The sequence below is a fragment of the Rhinopithecus bieti genome, unplaced genomic scaffold, assembly GCF_001698545.2.
Source record: "Rhinopithecus bieti isolate Rb0 unplaced genomic scaffold, ASM169854v2 scaffold_18466, whole genome shotgun sequence".
NCBI lineage: Eukaryota > Metazoa > Chordata > Mammalia > Primates > Cercopithecidae > Rhinopithecus > Rhinopithecus bieti.
Genome location: NW_016809319.1, coordinates 1,528,021 through 1,546,260, shown reverse-complemented (window position 1 = coordinate 1,546,260; position 18,240 = coordinate 1,528,021). Strand labels below are relative to the sequence as shown.

General features: G+C 41.2%; 2 non-coding genes across 2 annotated transcripts; one reads left to right on the top strand and one right to left on the bottom strand.

Moving 5' to 3' along the window:
* The first annotated feature begins 8,583 nt into the window (after positions 1-8,583).
* Positions 8,584-8,656, top strand: TRNAK-UUU (transfer RNA lysine (anticodon UUU)). The gene has a single exon. It is a non-coding gene; the product is annotated as a tRNA-Lys (tRNA).
* Positions 8,657-14,915: 6,259 nt separating this feature from the next.
* On the bottom strand, positions 14,916-14,987 carry TRNAD-GUC (transfer RNA aspartic acid (anticodon GUC)). Its single transcript has one exon. It is a non-coding gene; the product is annotated as a tRNA-Asp (tRNA).
* Positions 14,988-18,240: the final 3,253 nt, after the last annotated feature.

Here is an 18,240-nt window from a genome sequence, read left to right as displayed (position 1 = left end):
AATGAAAGAGATCAAACACACTCACACATTCCTCAGCCCTGGGCCCAACACAAACACATTCCTTCATATATCTCAACTTCCTGAGCCCAGCACCAACACAAACACATTCCTCCATATATCTCAACTTCCTGAGCCCAGCACCAACACAAACACATTCCTCCATATATCTCGACTTTGGAAAAAAAAAACACCACCTGGAGAGTCCCCTGACAAAGGTCATGAGTGTTTGAAAGAATAACTGAAACTCCCAAAAGGCGGGAACCAATCATAAACGGCCAAATCTCCTTGTTCAAATGTCAGCCAATCCCAAACCTGTATTGCACAAAATCCCCTGTGACTCTGTGCCTGTTTACTGCTGACTATATAATGCTGTCTCAGACCCAGCCGGGGCTCTTGAACAGTTTTGGTTGGGAGTCCAGGTTCGAACTTGTATTAAAGATCCTTGCCGTTTGGCTTTGACTCTGGACTCTGGTGGTCTTCTTTGGGGAATTAAAGGACTGGGGCACAACACTAGCACTTTGAGAGGCCAAGGCTGGCAAATCACATGAGGCTGGGAGTTTGAGATCAGCCTGGCCATAATGGTGAAACTCCGTCTCTACTAAAAATGCAAAAATCAGCTGGGCATGATGGTGTACGCCTATAATCCCAGCTGCTTGGGAGGCTGAGGCAGGAGCATTGCTTGAACCCAGGAGGTGGAGATTGCATGAGCCAAGATCTTGCCACTGCACTCCAGCCTGGGCGACAGAGTGAGACTCTGTCTCGAAACAACAACAACAACAACAAACCCACATAAGTGGAATTCCCCCCTCTAAAATAAGAATTATTGAAACAGTGCAGAATTTGCATTACATGCGAAAATATTTATAATCTAAAAGAAAATTTGAATATATCTACTGAAAGATCACAAAGCATACCAGAGAAAATTGATCTCAAATAATCAGGATAATTTCTAGTACTGTTATTTGACTTTGAAGATAAAAAAATATTTGGGTAGCAGCTACAAAGGTCAAGTCAACGCTAGAGGAAAGAAAATCATGTTGGCATCTGATTTCTCTACAACAGCATCAAATGCCTGAACACAGTAGAGTAACACCTACTATACACTCAAGGAAATATAGGGTGAATAAGGGGTTGTATATATTCAAAAAGCTGCATTTTTAAGTCAAATATTCTGGATAAACCACTTAAAATGCAAGAGGTCAGGATATATTGATCACATAGACTTTCCTTCAATAAACAACTACACAAAGTATTATTCTAGGCAAACAAACAAACAATTAAACTGACTGGAGAAATTGGAGCAAAACAATTAACATGGGGCACTGAATGTATTAAACTGCAGATCACCAAAACAGTGAGAAAGATAAGAGTAACTGGAGAAAATGGAAATGGTATATGCTGTGACAATATAGAGATGATATAACTAAAAATCTGAAGGAGTACGGAGCAATGCTGCAGAATTTAAGTTCACTGTACAATCTCTAATAACTAAGATAAAATGTATTATTTAAGAATGACAAATATTCTGTGCCTATGATTATTTAACTGAACCAAAGCAAACAGTGAGAGACCAAAATTTGGTTGGAAATAAGATGAAAAGGAGAGAAGAGAAAGCAACTCTATTCTGTGAGTTAGTTCCAATAGAAATCTGAACAGCCGACCTTCAGAACAGAACTCTGCTAAGAGCTGAAAACATTTTGAATAATGTTAGTAGTCAATTACAACAAAGGCAAATGCCTTTGAATGATTTTCCCTGGCTCTTGATGTCTGGATAGATATTACCAATACTGCTTAGTTTACTTGATAATAGGGAATGCTGACTTAGAATTTCAAGTAACTGAAACATTATTCCCTCCAAAAGAATTTCATTCTTTTCACTAGTGGGCCTATACTAGAAAAAAATTTGCTCAATTCTATAGTTATATTTTGAATTTTGTTAAAAATGTTGTTTTCTCAGTTGAGCGTGGTGGCTCACGCCTGTAATCCTAGCAATTTGGGAGGGCAAGGCAGGTGGATCACCTGAGGTCAGGAGTTCAAGATCAACCTGGCCAACACGGTGAAACCCTGTCTTTACAAAAATAAAAAAAATTAGCCCGGCTTGATGGCGGGTGCCTGTAACCTCAGCTACTCAGGAGGCTGAGGTAGGAGAATCACTTGAACCCGGGAGGCAGAGGTTGCAGTGAGCTGAGATTGCACTATTGCACTCCAGCCTGGCCTACAGAGTGAGACTCCATCTCAGAACAAACAAACAAACAAATGTTGTTTTTTCTCTTACAATTTAAAACTTACAGAATATCCTTGAGTTTTCCTCTTGACCCATCTGGTCTTTTTACAGAAAACATTGGCTGACTCATAACATGGATCATGTTGGACTAGGGTAATGTGAAGTAGGGCGGGAATACTTGAAATTGTCAGCTACTGGAATTTGATGACATTTCTAGGAACAAGAAAATTTTACCTTTTAGAGGAGTTCATTTGGGGGACTTGAATTCAAACTCCTAATATTTGACTCAAAGTTCTCATGGTATTACTTCTCTACATTGTTTCAAAGTAATATTCTGGGTATTCTAGCTGAGAAACAAACAAATTTAATTAAGTAGGCAAAACCAAGCAAACAAAACACCACCAGATCACCAACCACACACAAAATGGGTAAAATTAGATACCCGATTGCCAATTGTTGCTTATAATATTTGTATTATCTTTCATGGGAAATGAAAGCCTCTGAAAGCTACTAATTAGAGGGCTAATAAATACTAGTATGAAAACTAACCAGTGCATGAACATTTTTCACGTTAATCAAGTCAGGAAACCACTTGTGATAGACTGAATAGTGGCCCCTCACAGATGTCCACATGCTAATCCCAGAAACCTATGAATAGGTTACCTTACATGGCAAAAGGGATTTTGCAAAGTAATTAAGTTTAGGATCTTAAGATGAGAAAAGTATCCCAGATGATCCAGTTGGGCCCAATATTATAAAAGGGAAGTCAAGAGTGAAAGAGACAGAAAAAGAATATGTGATGATGCAACCAGAGGATAGATGTATGTGCTTTGAAAATGGAGGACTAACCAGGTGTAGTGGCTCACATGTGTAATCCCAGCACTTTGGGAAGCCATGGTGGGCAGATTACGAGGTCAGGAGTTTGAGACCAGCCTGTCCAACATGGAGAAATCCCATCTCTAGTAAAAATACAAAAAATTTAGCTGGGCGTGGTGTCGGACACCTGTAATCCCAGCTACTTGGGAGGCTGAGGCAAGGAGAATCACTTGAACCTGGGAGGCAGAGGTTGCAGTGAGCCAAGATCACACCATTGCACTCCAGCCTGGGCAGCAGTGCGAGACTCTGTCTCAAAAAAAAAAAAAAAAAAAAAGGAAAGAAAAGAAAAGAAAAAAAGAAAGGAAAAAGAAAATGGAGGACTGTATTCCTTGAACCAAGGGATACAGGTGGCTGCTACAAGCTGGAAAAGGCAAGGAAACAGATTCTCTTTTGAAGCCTCAGGAGGAACAAAGTCCTGCTTGATCTTAGACTTCTGACTGTATGAGAATAAATTTGCGTTAAGTCACCAAGTTTGTGCTAATTTGTTGCAATAGCAAAAGGAAACTAACACATGACTTATTACTCAATAGTGATTACAAAACAGAGAGAGGTTCTTCCTAATCCAGGGTTTTTCAATCTCAGCATTATTGACATTTTAGGCTAGATAATTCTTAGTTGGTTGCAGATGCTGTCCCATGCACTGTAGAATGTTTAGCAGCACCCCTGATAACTAATCACTAGATGTAAGTAGCACCCTTCCCCAGTGTGACAACCAGAAATATCTCTAGACTTTGGCAAAATCACTCCTAGTTGAGAACCACTGTTCTCGTTCTTCTGACTCTCACATCTCTCCTATCTTATGCCATAGAATATATCACATCCCATCTCCTTACTTCACCCACCATACAATTAGGCTATCAAGAAGAAATGAGGCCGGGCACGGTGGCTCAAGCCTGTAATCCCAGCACTTTGGGAGGCCGAGACGGGCGGATCACGAGGTCAGGAGATCGAGACCATCCTGGCTAACACGGTGAAACCTCGTCTCTACTAAAAAAATACAAAAAACTAGCCGGGCGAGGTGGCGGGCGCCTGTAGCCCCAGCTACTCGGGAGGCTGAGGCAGGAGAATGGCTTAAACCCGGGAGGCGGAGCTTGCAGTGAGCTGAGATCCGGCCACTGCACTCCAGCCTGGGCGGCAGAGCGAGACTCTGTCTCAAAAAAAAAAAAAAAAAAAAAGAAGAAATGAATGAGAGGAAAAAATGAGAGAGATAAAAGCCAGTGAGTAAAGTGATGGGGAGAAGGTATATGAGGAATGAAAGAAGGCCAGCAGGTGAAGAAAAAGAAGAAGCTCTGGTGAGGACAATGGAGAAGGAACGACATACAGAAATATGGAAGCATGCTCAAAATGCCTGCCACTTACTCTCACAGAGAAGTTAAAGGGCTGAAAATAGGAATGAATAGCCCTCTCCTTATCTATATTTTAAGGCCTAGATTTTAGGACTGAGCTATTACTATTATTCCACGTAGAAATTTGTAAATATGTACTTTTTATTGAAAGGACAGAGGAAAGAAGAAAGAGGGAAAGGATTTCTAAACCACACTGGTCCAAAAAGAGCTGAAAGAAGAGCAATGTTCTAATGAAGAAAGTGGGGAAGACCACACCAAAGAATTTTTTAAAAAGGGTAGGGTAGTAAAACAGTTAACATGAGAAGTTGCAGATCTTGAATCTGTGGCATATGCAAAATAGGTATGCCAGAAGTGGGATTCAAACCCCTGCTTCCATATGGAGATCAGAACGCCCAGAGGGGGAAGCCTAAGCTTGAGTCTGGTGCCTTAGACTACTCGGCCATCCTGACACCTGCATGGAGTGGGTGGTTCAATCATCTACTTACCGTAATCAATAGTCAATCTGTTCCAGAGACTGTGTTCAGTTGTACAGTGAAAACTAAACTAATTGCAAAACAGAAGAGGAGTAAAGCTGAGTTTTGATGGAAGCTGGAGACTATCACTATGGCACGCAGTTAAGGCAGCCCCAGAGCCAAAGAGCCCGGTGTATTGAGAGCCTGCTCCCGCCCACACCTCCCCTTAATTCCTTGCCCACCAAGTTTCCCTCCTCCCACTCACCCACCAGCCCCACAATCCAAGTCAGTCCCCACGGTGTGGGAATTTCACATATCTGTAGATCTTGTTAGTGATGGCTGTGGAGATTTTTTCTGCTAGCTTGTTGTGATGCTTACACTCTCTTCTCACAATTAAATTGAAAAAGTAACATAGGTAAGGAGGGAGCCAGTGAGAAAGGCTTGAACGCCCCCCTTTAAACCTGTCTTCCAGCATCCAAATCGTCCTTCTAAGTTTAGGTGGCGGCATATTGCACACTTTTCCTGTGTTTCTCCCCAGATCCCCCACTTGTTCCAGCACTTTCTTCACCCTCTGACTTTTCTCTATCTCATTTTTTCCTCTCATTCATTTTTTCCTGATAGCCTGGGGAAAGGGGATACGAAAGTGAAGGAATGTGATATATGGTTCGATATGTGCTAATAGAGGTACGAGTAAAAAGGGTTAATGGCTATTACCAAGCAATAAACTGTATCTGCCTTCCCTTCTCCCTCCTTTCAGTGATGAAGGTGAGAGGCTCATAGCTGTCCCTGCTTTTATTTCATAGTGAAGGGCTTCCAGCATTACAGACACATTGTAAATAAGTTATTGGAGAGTTGCAGGCTGTTTTGTGAATGGACAATGGCCAAAGAGAAGTTGATCTTGTTGTTGTTTACTTGTCTGTCATTTTAAAACAACAAGAGCAACAACAAAAACGGGGTCTTCTTTGGTTACCCAGGCTGGAATGCAGTGGCTATTTGCAGGTGTGATCATAGTGTACCGCAGCCTGGAACTGCTGGTCTCAAGCAATCCTCCTGCCTCAGCCTCCCAAATAGCTAGGACTTGTATTAATAATTTCTTGATCTAGCTGTAGCATGTAAAATATTTTAACAACATTTAGAGATGTGGAAAGAATGAAAACCTTGAGTCAGATATAAGTGGGATTGAATTCAGGCTCCACCCTTATAAGAACCTTGCAGTGGTCCAGAAAAAGGTGATGATGGTTTGGACTAGATGATGGTGGGCATCAGATGCACCACATGAGGAATAAGAGCCAATAGCTTTATCCATAGGGAAGAGTAAAAGGATGTGATCCATGGGCAAGAAGCCTATTTAACAATCAATAGACTAGGTTCTACCCCATACAAGGCCATCATCACAATTTGTCAGCCCATGCTCACAATATCAGAAGCCAAAATTAACAGACTAGAAAACTAAATCAAAGTAGAAATTCTCACCAGTGAAAGAATGTTTTAAATGCTTAAAGAAGGGCTTTTTTTTTTTTTTTTTTTCCCGGAACCAACACAACTGGAGGCAGGCTTTGGCAGAGCTATAATATCTAAATGATGGAAGGTAGTGAAACATCCAGAATAGTTTTGAGCAGGACTATCAAAAAGTTTATTATTGGCATGCTGCCCTGAAAGAAAATAGCCTGCTTTATTCCAGCTATGCTAATCCAACCTTTCTGGAAGCCAGGCATATGGCAAGATTTGCTGCTTTCTTGGCCTGCCCTGCTCAGGAATGTAGCCTTTTGCTTTCTTGTGGGCAAAGCTGACTTTATTGATTTGTTCATTCATTTATTCATTTCACAAATATTTGTTGAATGCACAGCCAAGTTCTGATTCTGCAATTGGTACCAAAGATACAGAAGTGGAGCAGTGGAGGGAGACAGACAAATACATAAAACTGATTGGTGCCAAGGCACTCTCACCAAAGGCCGCCAGGGACACACCTGGAGTTGGGTTTATTACATATTGCATTGAGGGAGAACACACATAGTGGAAACCACGGGTGTCTCACTAATAGGGTGTTAGAAAAAAAATTATAAAATTTAGACTTTGGCGGGGTGATTTGAGAGAGGCTTAAAGAAAGTAGGGCTTTGCCGTGCTTTGGATACTGTCAGGAAGTAGGGGTAATTTTTTTTTTTTTTTTTTTTTTTTTTTTGAGACGGAGTCTTGCTCTGGTCTCCAAGCTGGGAGTGGCAGTGGCGCGATCTCGGCTCACTGCAAGCTCTGCCTCCACGGGGCCACCGCCATTTTTCTGCCTCAGCCTCCCCTTCTGCCACTACTTCAAAAACTAGAAAAAATTAAAACTCTCGCCCGCGGCCCGTCCCATTTTTTCCCCCGGTCCGCCGCGCGCCTTTTGGTTAGGTCCCAGGGCTCTCTTTGGGCATCCTGAGGCGGCCGAGAATCTGGCCCTGAACCCAGGCAGGCGGGCAACGCCCTCTTGACAGTTTGGCGCCGAGATTGCGTTCACTGCACTCTGGCCTGACTACAGGTGAGACTCCTTGTCTTTTACACAACCAAAACACACAAACAAAACAGGGAAAAAAAAAAAAGGAAAAGAAAAAAGAAAAGCTTGCTTATTGATTGATTGATTGATTGATTGAGATGGAGTCTCGCTCTGCGCCCAGGCTGGAGGGCAATAGTGCGATCTTGGCTCACTTCAACCTCTGCCTCCTGAGTTCAAGTGATTCTCCTGTGTCACCCTCCCGAGTAGCTGAGATTACAGGTGCGCATCACCAAGCCCAGCCAATTTTTTTTTTTTTGTATTTTTATTAGAGACCGGGATTCGCCATGTTGGCGAGGCTGGTTTCAAACTCCTGGCTTCAAGTGATCCACCCATCTCAGCCTCCCAAAGTGTTGCGGTTACAGGCGTGAGCCACTGCAACCGGCCTAATGTTTTAAATAATAAAGTTACTGACTCAAAAATAAATAGTCCTGGGTTAGGCAGTCCAGGTCTGGCACAGCTCCTCATGGAACAAGTCTCTTCCTGTCTTCCTCTTCTGCCAAATTTGCTGTGGGGTTTTTGTCCCCATGGTCCCTCTTTACAGGTGTTCAAAATATCTCAAGAATTAAAGAATACTGAACAAACCACGAGCACTATTTCCTGAACTCCCAGGCCATTCTTGTCTTTGAATGAGTTGGGGCTCCAGACAAAATGCGAAGAGAAAATTAGAGGGGGACTTGTATTTTTACTTCCTCCTACCTCTGAAGAACCTAGACATTCCATTTCTGAAAGTGTGGGAAAAATACCAAATGGGGCAACAGAGAACCTTCATTTTCCTTCCACACTTTTTAATCCTCTCGAGGATTCTCCTCGATTAGGCCAATCGTTCCTTGAAACCGTCTCCACCTCCTGGTTCCTCCCTCCAAGATGGCTAGGGAGCCCGCAAATTCGGTCTCCCAGGACCCCTCTGCCCAGAGCAACGAACTCCCTTTGGCAATATAGGAATAATCTTCATTCTCCCTGCAATTGTGTACATGAATAGGCTGAAATGAAAGTACAGTGTGGAGGTTAAATTATCTGCTTGGTGATTAAATGGCTTAGGTGATTGAGCTACAACCCTGGTAGTTTCTGAAAACCATGGATTTCCTGCAGCTTTTCATGGCAATCCAATTACTAATGGGATTACATTATTTAAAGAATGAAGAAAGCTCTTGCAAAAGGGCCTGGGTAGCTCAGTCGGTAGAGCATCAGACTTTTAATCTGAGGGTCCAGGGTTCAAGTCCCTGTCCAGGCGTTAAGTGTAGTTTTGACTTCTGCAGCATGTAGAAGTCAAAACAGAAAACTTCTGCCATATAAACAGTCGTACGCATTGCTAGGTTTAACTTACTTATACCCTCCAAAGACTAAATCACATATTAGCTAGAAAATTTAGGGTTATGGTAAAGATACTTTAACAAGTAACTTGCACTGGAGTTATTGGATAGCTATTTTCAAATTCCCTTACCTGGTGGGGGATAACTACCTCATTCTAGAGGGTGTTGCAGTTTGGGAGGACCCTAGTAGCATGTAGACTCTAAGAGCAGTGGCCTTTGTCTTGTTCATCTCTGAGTTTCCCAGGTCTTAGATAAGATGGTAGTACACAAAACCCTGCAAGAAACACTTACAAACTAAAATCCAGACAGATTTTGAAATTGTTAGTCATCCATTTTGTGCTTTCGTTACAAAGCTACTGTCCTCACCTTAAGATATAATCTAAAACAAAACAAAACAAAACAAAACCAGAAATGGGCTTCTGTGCATTTTTTCTGTGTACAGCACTATAGATTTTATAAGACTTGAAATGGGTTTTGGACAAAAGTCGAGGTTTTACCTAGTGGATACTCTGAGCACAGTAAGTGCATATTCTTTATGACTGTTCCCTCATTTTCACTAAGTCATATGTACCCTAGAGAAGAGGAGTAAAGCTAACAAGATTTCTATCAGAGAAACCCTGTTTTTGAAAAGTTGTGGAAGTTTTCCCACCTTCCAAGTGGACCTCAGAAATCCTTCAGTAGGCAGGGCAGCAGGAATTGTCAGTCCCTGGTTGCACCTGACATAAAAATGAAGTATTCTTTTAGCAGAAACAGGTATTGAAAGGTCAAAAGTCTGCTGTTCCCCAGACTGAACCTCCAGCTCTCTCTTAGGTCCTAATTCAGCTGGTGAAATGATGAGATCTATAAGAAGAGTGAGAGGAATTCAGGGTTTCAAAGACTTTCAGGGTCTCCCAAAGTGTGTCTCAATCACCTGGGGACTCATGTTTCTTCCTGAACTTGAGGAAATGTGTCCAATTTAGTAATGACTGGAGTGAACAAGGTTTCCTCTTCAGAGGAATTAAAAGATACAGAAAGAGGCCAGACGCAGTGGCTCACCCCTGTAATCCCAGCACTTTGGGAGGCCAAAGTGGGCAGATCACTTGAGAGCAGGAGTTCAAGACCAGCCTGGCCAACATGGTGAAGCCCCATTTCTACTAAAAATGCAAAAATTACCTGGGTGTGGTGGCATGCACCTGTAGTCCCAGCTACTCGGGAGGCTGAGGCAGGAGAATTGCTTGAACCTGGGAGGTGGAGGTTGCAGTGAGCCAAGATCATGCCACTGGACTCCAACCTGGGTGACAGAGTGAGACTCAGTCTCAAATAAATAAATAAATAAAAATAAAAGATAGGGAAAGAAGAATGAAAGTTATAACTTACAACACAAGACAGAGGATTTAAATCTGTTGTCCCCTTCAAATTTTTTCTGCACTTTCACAATTGGGATTTCCTGGGTTATTTAGGGTTGGGTGGGAAGTGGAATGACTGCCCACTTCCAAGGGTTTTGCAGACGTAGAAGATCACTTCCCATGTCTCTCGTGCTTCTCCCTTTTTAGCACACCCATCCTAATGCTAACTTTTCCTTTCTCCTCTCCTCCACCTTTCCCTAGGCCCTTCTTCTTTTCCCTCTTGTCTTCTCTTTTCTTCTACCTTTCATTCTCTGTTACCTCTCATTTGCTACTTAAGTGTTTCCTTTCCCATCCATAAGGGCAAAGTTGAATGAATCGCTTGGTAATGCATCGGATGTTGAAAAAATAATATTTGCTGCCACTGTCGTATTCGACCTTTAGTCATGCATGAGCACCTTTGCAGAGGAAGAAAGGAAGCAATGAGGTAAGAACCAAGACAACAAGAGACTTCACAATGTTTCCTGCAATAATGTCAGTTTCAAAATAAGTAAATAAATAAATAAATAAACAAATAAACCTAAACCATGGAAAATGATGAAAGGCTAGATTTTGTCAGGTATGGGACAGGGCAGGAAACAGAAAGCAGTGGCTGTGATTTACATAAATTGTGTTGTTCTTCTCTCCTGGGGGACTCAGAGTTGGGGAAAACAGAATAATTTTGGAGTCCACAAGTGCCATATTGAAAATGTTAGTATGGTTTCACCCATCGAGGTCTGTGTTGCAGGTCCAGCATGCATCTGCTGTGCAATCTGACTTTGCATAAGTTGCCAGGAAAACAGTTCTATGGATTCACATAAATTGGTTCAACTCAACACAGAAGTACAATTTTATTCTTCATTCTTGATTTATTTTCCTTCTGTTTTCATCCATTTCCTCCATCCCCCTCCATTTCATCCCAAGAGTCTCCTGCATTTCTTTCTTCTCTGAATATTATGTACTAGGAACCTCTGGCCAAAGAATGAGATGGATATGAGGGTGAGTGTAGGCATAGCTCTGAGCATGTAAGGGTGAAAGCTATACAAAGCGAAGTGGAACCCAAGTTAATTTTAAGATTTTATGAGTTTTCTGTAGCCTGGGAACATTAGATTCAGGTTTTTCTTCCTTCCCAAATTTTACATTCTCTGATTTTTTCTGCTCGCATAAGCATTTGCCTTGTCAAAGTGAGTACTGTGGAAATTGCTTTATCAGTATTAAAAGATGGTAGAAAAGAGATTTTAAAAAGTGCTACATGTAATGGGATATTTTGACTGTATATTTAATTTAATATAAATTAAAACAAGACTTTCAAGTATTGAGCCCATTGTATAAGCTCTGTTTAGAGAAGGGGTGATTATCCCTACAGTTTCTCATTGAACAGCCCAGGTTAGCTTGTTATTAAACTTGGAAAGCATGAATGCCTCCTAATGGAAGATTACTGTAACCTTAATTCCATGGTCCCACCCCTTAAGGTCCTTATACCAAATATTATTGTAATTACTGACTCCATCTAATTGTTAACTGATACATACTCTGTAGTTATAGATTTGTCTACTACGTTTTGTTTAGTGGCTATTTCAATGCCTCAAATCTTCTCAGTTTGCCTGCATCTGTGAGGGAACACAATACACCTTTACCTCTCTACCATGGATTATCTCATGTGGCTTGCCATAGCACATAATCTTTGCCATCAAGATCTTAACTGCAACCAATTTTCTCCAGAAATATAGGTGTGATATTATATTGATGGCATTCTTCTCTGTGGAGACTTATTTGACACACGCACTCACTCAAGACATACAAACATTTGGCTGAGTGCGGTGGGTCACACCTGTAATCCCAGCACTTTGGGAGGCCAAGGTGGGTGGATCACCTGAGGTCAGGAGGTCTAGACCAGCCTGGCCAACATGGTGAAACCCCGTCTCTACTAAAAATAAAAAAATTTGCTGGGCATAGTGGTGGACACCTGTGATCCCAGCTACTCAGGAGGCTGAGGCAGGAGAATTACTTGAACCCAGGAGGAGGGGGTTGCAGTGAGCCGAGATTGCACCATTGCACTCCAGCCTGGGTGACAAGAGTGAAACTCTGTCTAAAAAAAAAAAAAAAAAAAAGACATACAAACATTCACAAAGGACCTCACAATAAAGGGATGGGTTATTGCTCTTCATGTGCAAAAATAAAATTATATAATGATCTCCTCTATTATTAGATGCTGAACTTTGACAAAATTATTACCATTTTCTAAGACACTCTTAAGAATAGTTGGATAGTCCTTTAGCATTATAAAATACATACACCTCAAGCCACAAGCCAATCAACATCTTGCTTTCTTACTCATTCTTCAACGTAGCACTCCCACTTTGAAATATTTATACTTAAGATACATTTCCAACAATATGAAACTATCTACACACATTAACTGCAGGACTACTTGAAACTGCAAAATACTGGAAACTACCTAAACTACCAAACATAGGATATTTATTGAATGAACTATTGTTTCACACATAATGGTGTAATATGTAGTTATAAAAAGGAATGAGGGTCAAGTGCAGTGGCTCATGCCTGCAATCCCAGCATTTTGGAAGGCCGTGGCAGGAGGACTATTTGAGCACAGGAGTTTGATACTGGCCTGGGTAAAATAGTGAGACCCTGTCTCTTCAAAAAATAATAATAATAAATTAGCTAGGTATGGTGGTGTACGACTGTGGTCCCAGCCACTAGGGAGGTTCAGGTGGGAGGACTTCTTGAGCCCAAGCGGTCAAGGCTGCAGTGTGAGTCCCTTCAGTCACTTGGATTGCAGAGCCTTAGATTGGCTGTATCTCTGTACTGGCAGATTTTGACTGTCTCGGTTGACTCAGTGGACTTTTTGTCAGACCTGGACAACAGAAGCAACACGCATCCTGAAATATTAATGCCATCTACTGAAGCCTGCTGAAGTCTCTTCATACCACAAACAACAGATCTTCTAAATGAGGGAGAGCAAGTAGGGAGTGAGAGAAGAAAGATCTTGTAGAACTGCCAGAGAATGCATTTGTTTTCACTCATCTTTGTTCATATGAAGTCCCTAAGAAACAGTATAAACTAAGGAAAGAGTAAGACTTAAAATATCCCATCCAACTGTGGTAATAAAGTTAAAAACATACACTGACCAAATTTACAACTGGATAAACAGAGGGACAGAACTAAGTGAACTGGTTAAAGGTGTCTCTGTCCCTGCTAACTCCTCCTTAATAACTCGATTTGAAACGGTGCATAACAACTTAAAGTTTCATGTGTTACAAAAAATTGTCAGAATCTTGGAAATGGGCAACAGAAATGATTGGGTGTCTTTTCAGTGAAGTGTTGGGCATTGTGTAATAGACCTCTGGAAATTACTTGATTGTGAGTGTGTACCTTTCACCAAATTTTTATTTGTTAAACTGTTCTAGGACTCCGCAGGAGAAAAGTTGACTTCTAGATAACTCATAGTAATGCAAATGATATTAGTCCATACCAACTCAAATAAATTTTGTTTGATAGAAATATAATTAATTTCTAGTAGAAAATATAACCCCAGATATTACATTTTACTGTCCTGTATAGATTATTATTATTTATTATTATTATTATTATTATTATTATTATTATTATTATTGAGATGGAGTTTCGCTCTGTTGCCCAAGCTAGAGTGCAGTGGCACCATCTCGGCTCACTGCAACCTCTGCCTCCCAGATTCAAGCCATACTCCTGCCTCAGCCTCCCGAGTAGCTATGATTACAGGCACAGGACACCCTGCCTGGCTACTTTTTGTATTTTTAGTAGAGACGGGATTTCACCAGTTCGTCAGGCTGGTTTCGAACTCCTGACCTCGTGATCTGTCTGCCTCCGCCTTCCAAAGTGCTGGGATCACAGGCGTGAGCCACCACGCCAGGCCTTTCCTGTATAGATTATTAATCAGTTTTCCATTTATCATTTACTTATTAATTTCCCCAAGAATCCTAAGATACAAATTATTAAATTCACAGATGGAAGGAGAGGACAAAATAACCCAAAACATCGCCCAATTTGCAAGTGATGCAGCCTAAATGTAAACTTCACCACCCACCCCAGTAGTTCGGCCCTTTCTGCCTCAAAGTCACTCCTGTGGCAGGCCAGCCTCAAACGACTCTCACCAGCTAGCATGCTTGGAACACACTAAGGCAAAGAAAAACGCATTTCTTGTTCCCAACAACCAGTCGAGGAATGAGAATTCCCAATTAGAGATCCTGGTGTGTTTCTAGAGCCAGCTGAACACACTTTGAATACTGGCGCGTTCGGTGACCTCTCTTCCCAGAGAGAAGGTGGCAGTGGACTTCCATCAGATGATGGCTTGCTGCGTGAACCCACTGATAAACCAATACGCAGGAATCCGACTTAAAGTGACAAAACCTGGGCCAGGCGCGGTGGCTCACGCCTGTAATCCCAGCACTTTGGGAGGCCGAGGTGGGTGGATCACCTGAGGTTGGGAGTTTGAGGCCAGCCTGGCCAACATGGAGAAATCCCATCTCTACTAAAAATATAGAATTAGCTGGGTGGCGCATGGCTGTAATCCCAGCTACTCGGGAGCCTGAGGCAGAGAATCGCTTGAACCCGGGAGAGGGAGGTTGCAGTGAGTTGAGATCGCGCCATTGTACTCCAGCCTGGGCCACAAGAGTGAAACTCCCTCTAAATAAATAAATAAATAAATAAATAAATCAAAACCAGAAAGACATGCTTTCTAAGATTGGTCTTCTTAAGGCCTGACTTGCTTTTTAACATTGGAATTGTTTAAGGTTGGCATCAACAGTATCTACTCGCCTACCCCGTCGGGGAATCGAACCCCGGTCTCCCGCGTGACAGGCGGGGATACTCACCACTATACTAACGAGGACTCCTTCGTAAAGTTGTGAAAAGAAACTCTATTGAAGTGGTATTCATACATTGGCTACTGAATTTTTTTTCTTGACAGAGGCCCTAAAAAATGCTAATCTTCATATTAAAAAGTTGTTATGAGATTCTATAAAACAGATTTCCCATGTTGCTTCAAAAATCTGAAAACGGCAGTTCTGCAAAAGATTATGACTTTGCTGAAAATAGTTCTAGGTCATGAATAGCAAAGAAATCTTCATTAGTAGTAAGGAGTACAGTAAACTTAAAAAGCTTCCTATGCTCGAAATATCCTCCTTTCTTCTTCAACTCAAGTTTATTCATTATAGGTTTACCTCAAGGTCACCGTCCCCCAGGATTTTTTCTCAGACCAGTATGAGTTAGATGGCCTCTGCTTCTGTTTACCATGATAAAAATATACATATATTAATTTCTACATTTCCTTTCATAAAGGAAGGATCTTGAAGTCTAGGTTTTAGATTTTGCAGCATTGACATTAAATACGTGTTTATTTTTGTATAGCCGTTTAGTAGTAGAAATCCCATTCCTAGGAATGTGTTTCAGTGAAATTCCAGCTGAGTTCAATAAGTGGCTTCACAGAAATAAGATATTAATTGTACCAATTTGATGTAACAGGGAATTAAAGGCAACCTGATGTGCATCAGAAATCTGAATAAGTGTGTACTGAGAGAAAATCAGCAAGTTTTCTGGCACTGCCATAACATGTCACAAACTGGGTGGTTTAAAACAAAAATTTGCTCTCAGTTCTGTTGTCTAGGAGTCTGAAATCAAAGTGTCTGCAGTCACCCTCTCTGAAGGCTCTAGGGAAGAATATTTCCTTGCCTCTTCCTAGCTTCTGGTGGCTCCTGGAAACCTCTAGTGTACCTTGGGTTGTAGCTGCGTAATTCCTATCTCTGTCTCTGTTGTTGTGTGGCCTTCTTTTCTCTATGTCTCTGTATGCTTTCTCTTCTTATAAAGACACCAGTCATTGAATTTAAGCCTCGCCCTAATCCAGTATGACCTCATCTTAACTAATTACATCAGCCAAGACCCTATTTTCAAATAAAGTCACATTTTGAGGTTCTGGATGGACACAAACTTGGGGGCAACATTTTTAATCCACTACAACTAAGAATGAAGCAGTGTTATATGCATGAGCTTAATTAACTACACCAAAGTAAACATTGAGAGCTGTAAAATTACTGATTACAATTGGCTGTGGGTGAGAGGGAAGAGAGGCGGGGAGGAAGAATATGCAATCTTGCATTGTTAATTGTTCAAACTAAGGAAACAAAGAGATTGTCTAAAGAAACACAATAACCAAGCTCTTAAATAATAACATAATGATGAAGATAACAAATAGATAAAATTACAAACTTTCTAAAATATCAGAACACGTAGAATGACAAAATAGCTTATTTTCAAAATAGAAACTGAAAACTTAAATAAGTGGAAAAACATATCATGTTTACAGATAAGAAGACTTAATATCTCAACCATATAATTTCTTCCCAAACTGATCTATTGATTCAGTGTAATTTCAACATAAATTCCAAAAGCGTTTTTCCAAGAATTTGATAAACTTGTAAAATTTTATGGAAGTGCATAGGAACTATAATAGCGAGAACACTTACTAAAAATAAGGAGAGAATTGCCAACAAACTTGCAGGACTTATTAGACATTCCAGAAATTCATATATTAAAACAGGTACTGATATAAAATCTTGAGTTGACAAAATACAAAAAAGAGCTCATTAAAGAAAAACCCATACATATATAAACTCTGGTATATTGACTGAGGGTTATGCCAGATCATAGGAGAGTTGGGGGTGTTTAATGAATGAAGCCAGGAATATAATATTCTTATAGAGGGAAACACGAAGTTGGGTAAAGATTAACACCATGAGCTGGGCGCGGTGGCTCACGCCTGTAATCCCAGCACTTTGGGAGGCTGAGGTGGGTGGATTGCCTAGGTCAGGAGTTCAAGACCAACTTGGCCAACATGGTGAAACCCCGTCTTTACTAAAAATACAAAAAATTAGCCGGGCTCGGTGGTAGGCACCTGTAATCCCAGCTACTTGGGAGACTGAGACAGGAGAATCGCTTGAACCTGGGATGTGGAGGTTGCAGTGATGCAAGGCAATGTCGTTTCACTCCAGCCTCGGCAACAAGAGAGAAACCCTGTCTAAAAAAAAAAAAAAAAAGATTAACACCATGAAGATCAAGGACATAAATGTCAAGAACAAAATTTGCAATTCTTACTAGTATTTATACAAATCAATCAGGACTGTGTATACACTAGTTAGGTAGTAAGATGGAGACATTTAATACAACAAATTGGCTACACAAGTGATAGAGAAACTGATATGACAAATGGGACAGAGATTAGCAAGAACTGGAAATCACTAAAGGCCAAAAGCCTCTGCCACCTGGAAGAACCTGAAGCCGCAGCAGGCTTACCCTTCAGGCTCTTGACACATTAAGATGTAGCAGAAGCCCAGGAGGGATGGGTAATACCCTGTTTCCACTTTTCCTTCTTCCCTTTCATCTCCATTCAGTGCCTAACATTGGTTAAGTCCAGCCAGAAGTCAGTTGACAAGGGAGTCTGGGAAACGCAGTTTACGTCATTGCAGTGTAGAGCACAAAAGAGTATGGGTGATGAGTAAGTCTGAGCAAAAACAGCTAAGTGAACTCTACCTCTTTTGCTACTCAACATCCAATCTCAGCATTTTACCAATATTTAACTCACATTCAAAAACTAATGCTTTCTGCACATGAAGAGATCCTTAAACTCCCCCAGCAAACAGAAGCAAGTACCATCACACTTTCTGGAGGAGACAGCATTATTAGAGCCTAGGAATTGAAATTATCTGGCTTAAGGTTTAATCGTACTTGTCCTGTCCAGTAAGAGCTAAAGTGAAGGAGAACATGCAGCTGTTCCCATAGATGGTGCCCAAAGCAGGCAGACAGTGGTAGAAATTATCTGACTCCTTTTGTTATGCCCAGACCGTTTATTCCCCGAAGAAGACCACCAGAGTCCAGAGTCAAAGCCAAGCAGCAAGGATCTTTAATGCAAGTTCGAACTTGGTCCCTCCATTCTACAACATACAATGGGCCCCGAATGATGCATGTGCCCGCTTTTTATAGCCCGATGCATACAGGATATGTAAGGTTACAGAGGTACAAAGGAATTCTTTTGGTTGCAGCATTACAACTGGTAATTGGTTAATACAATTAACAGTTTTCCATTTGTTCCC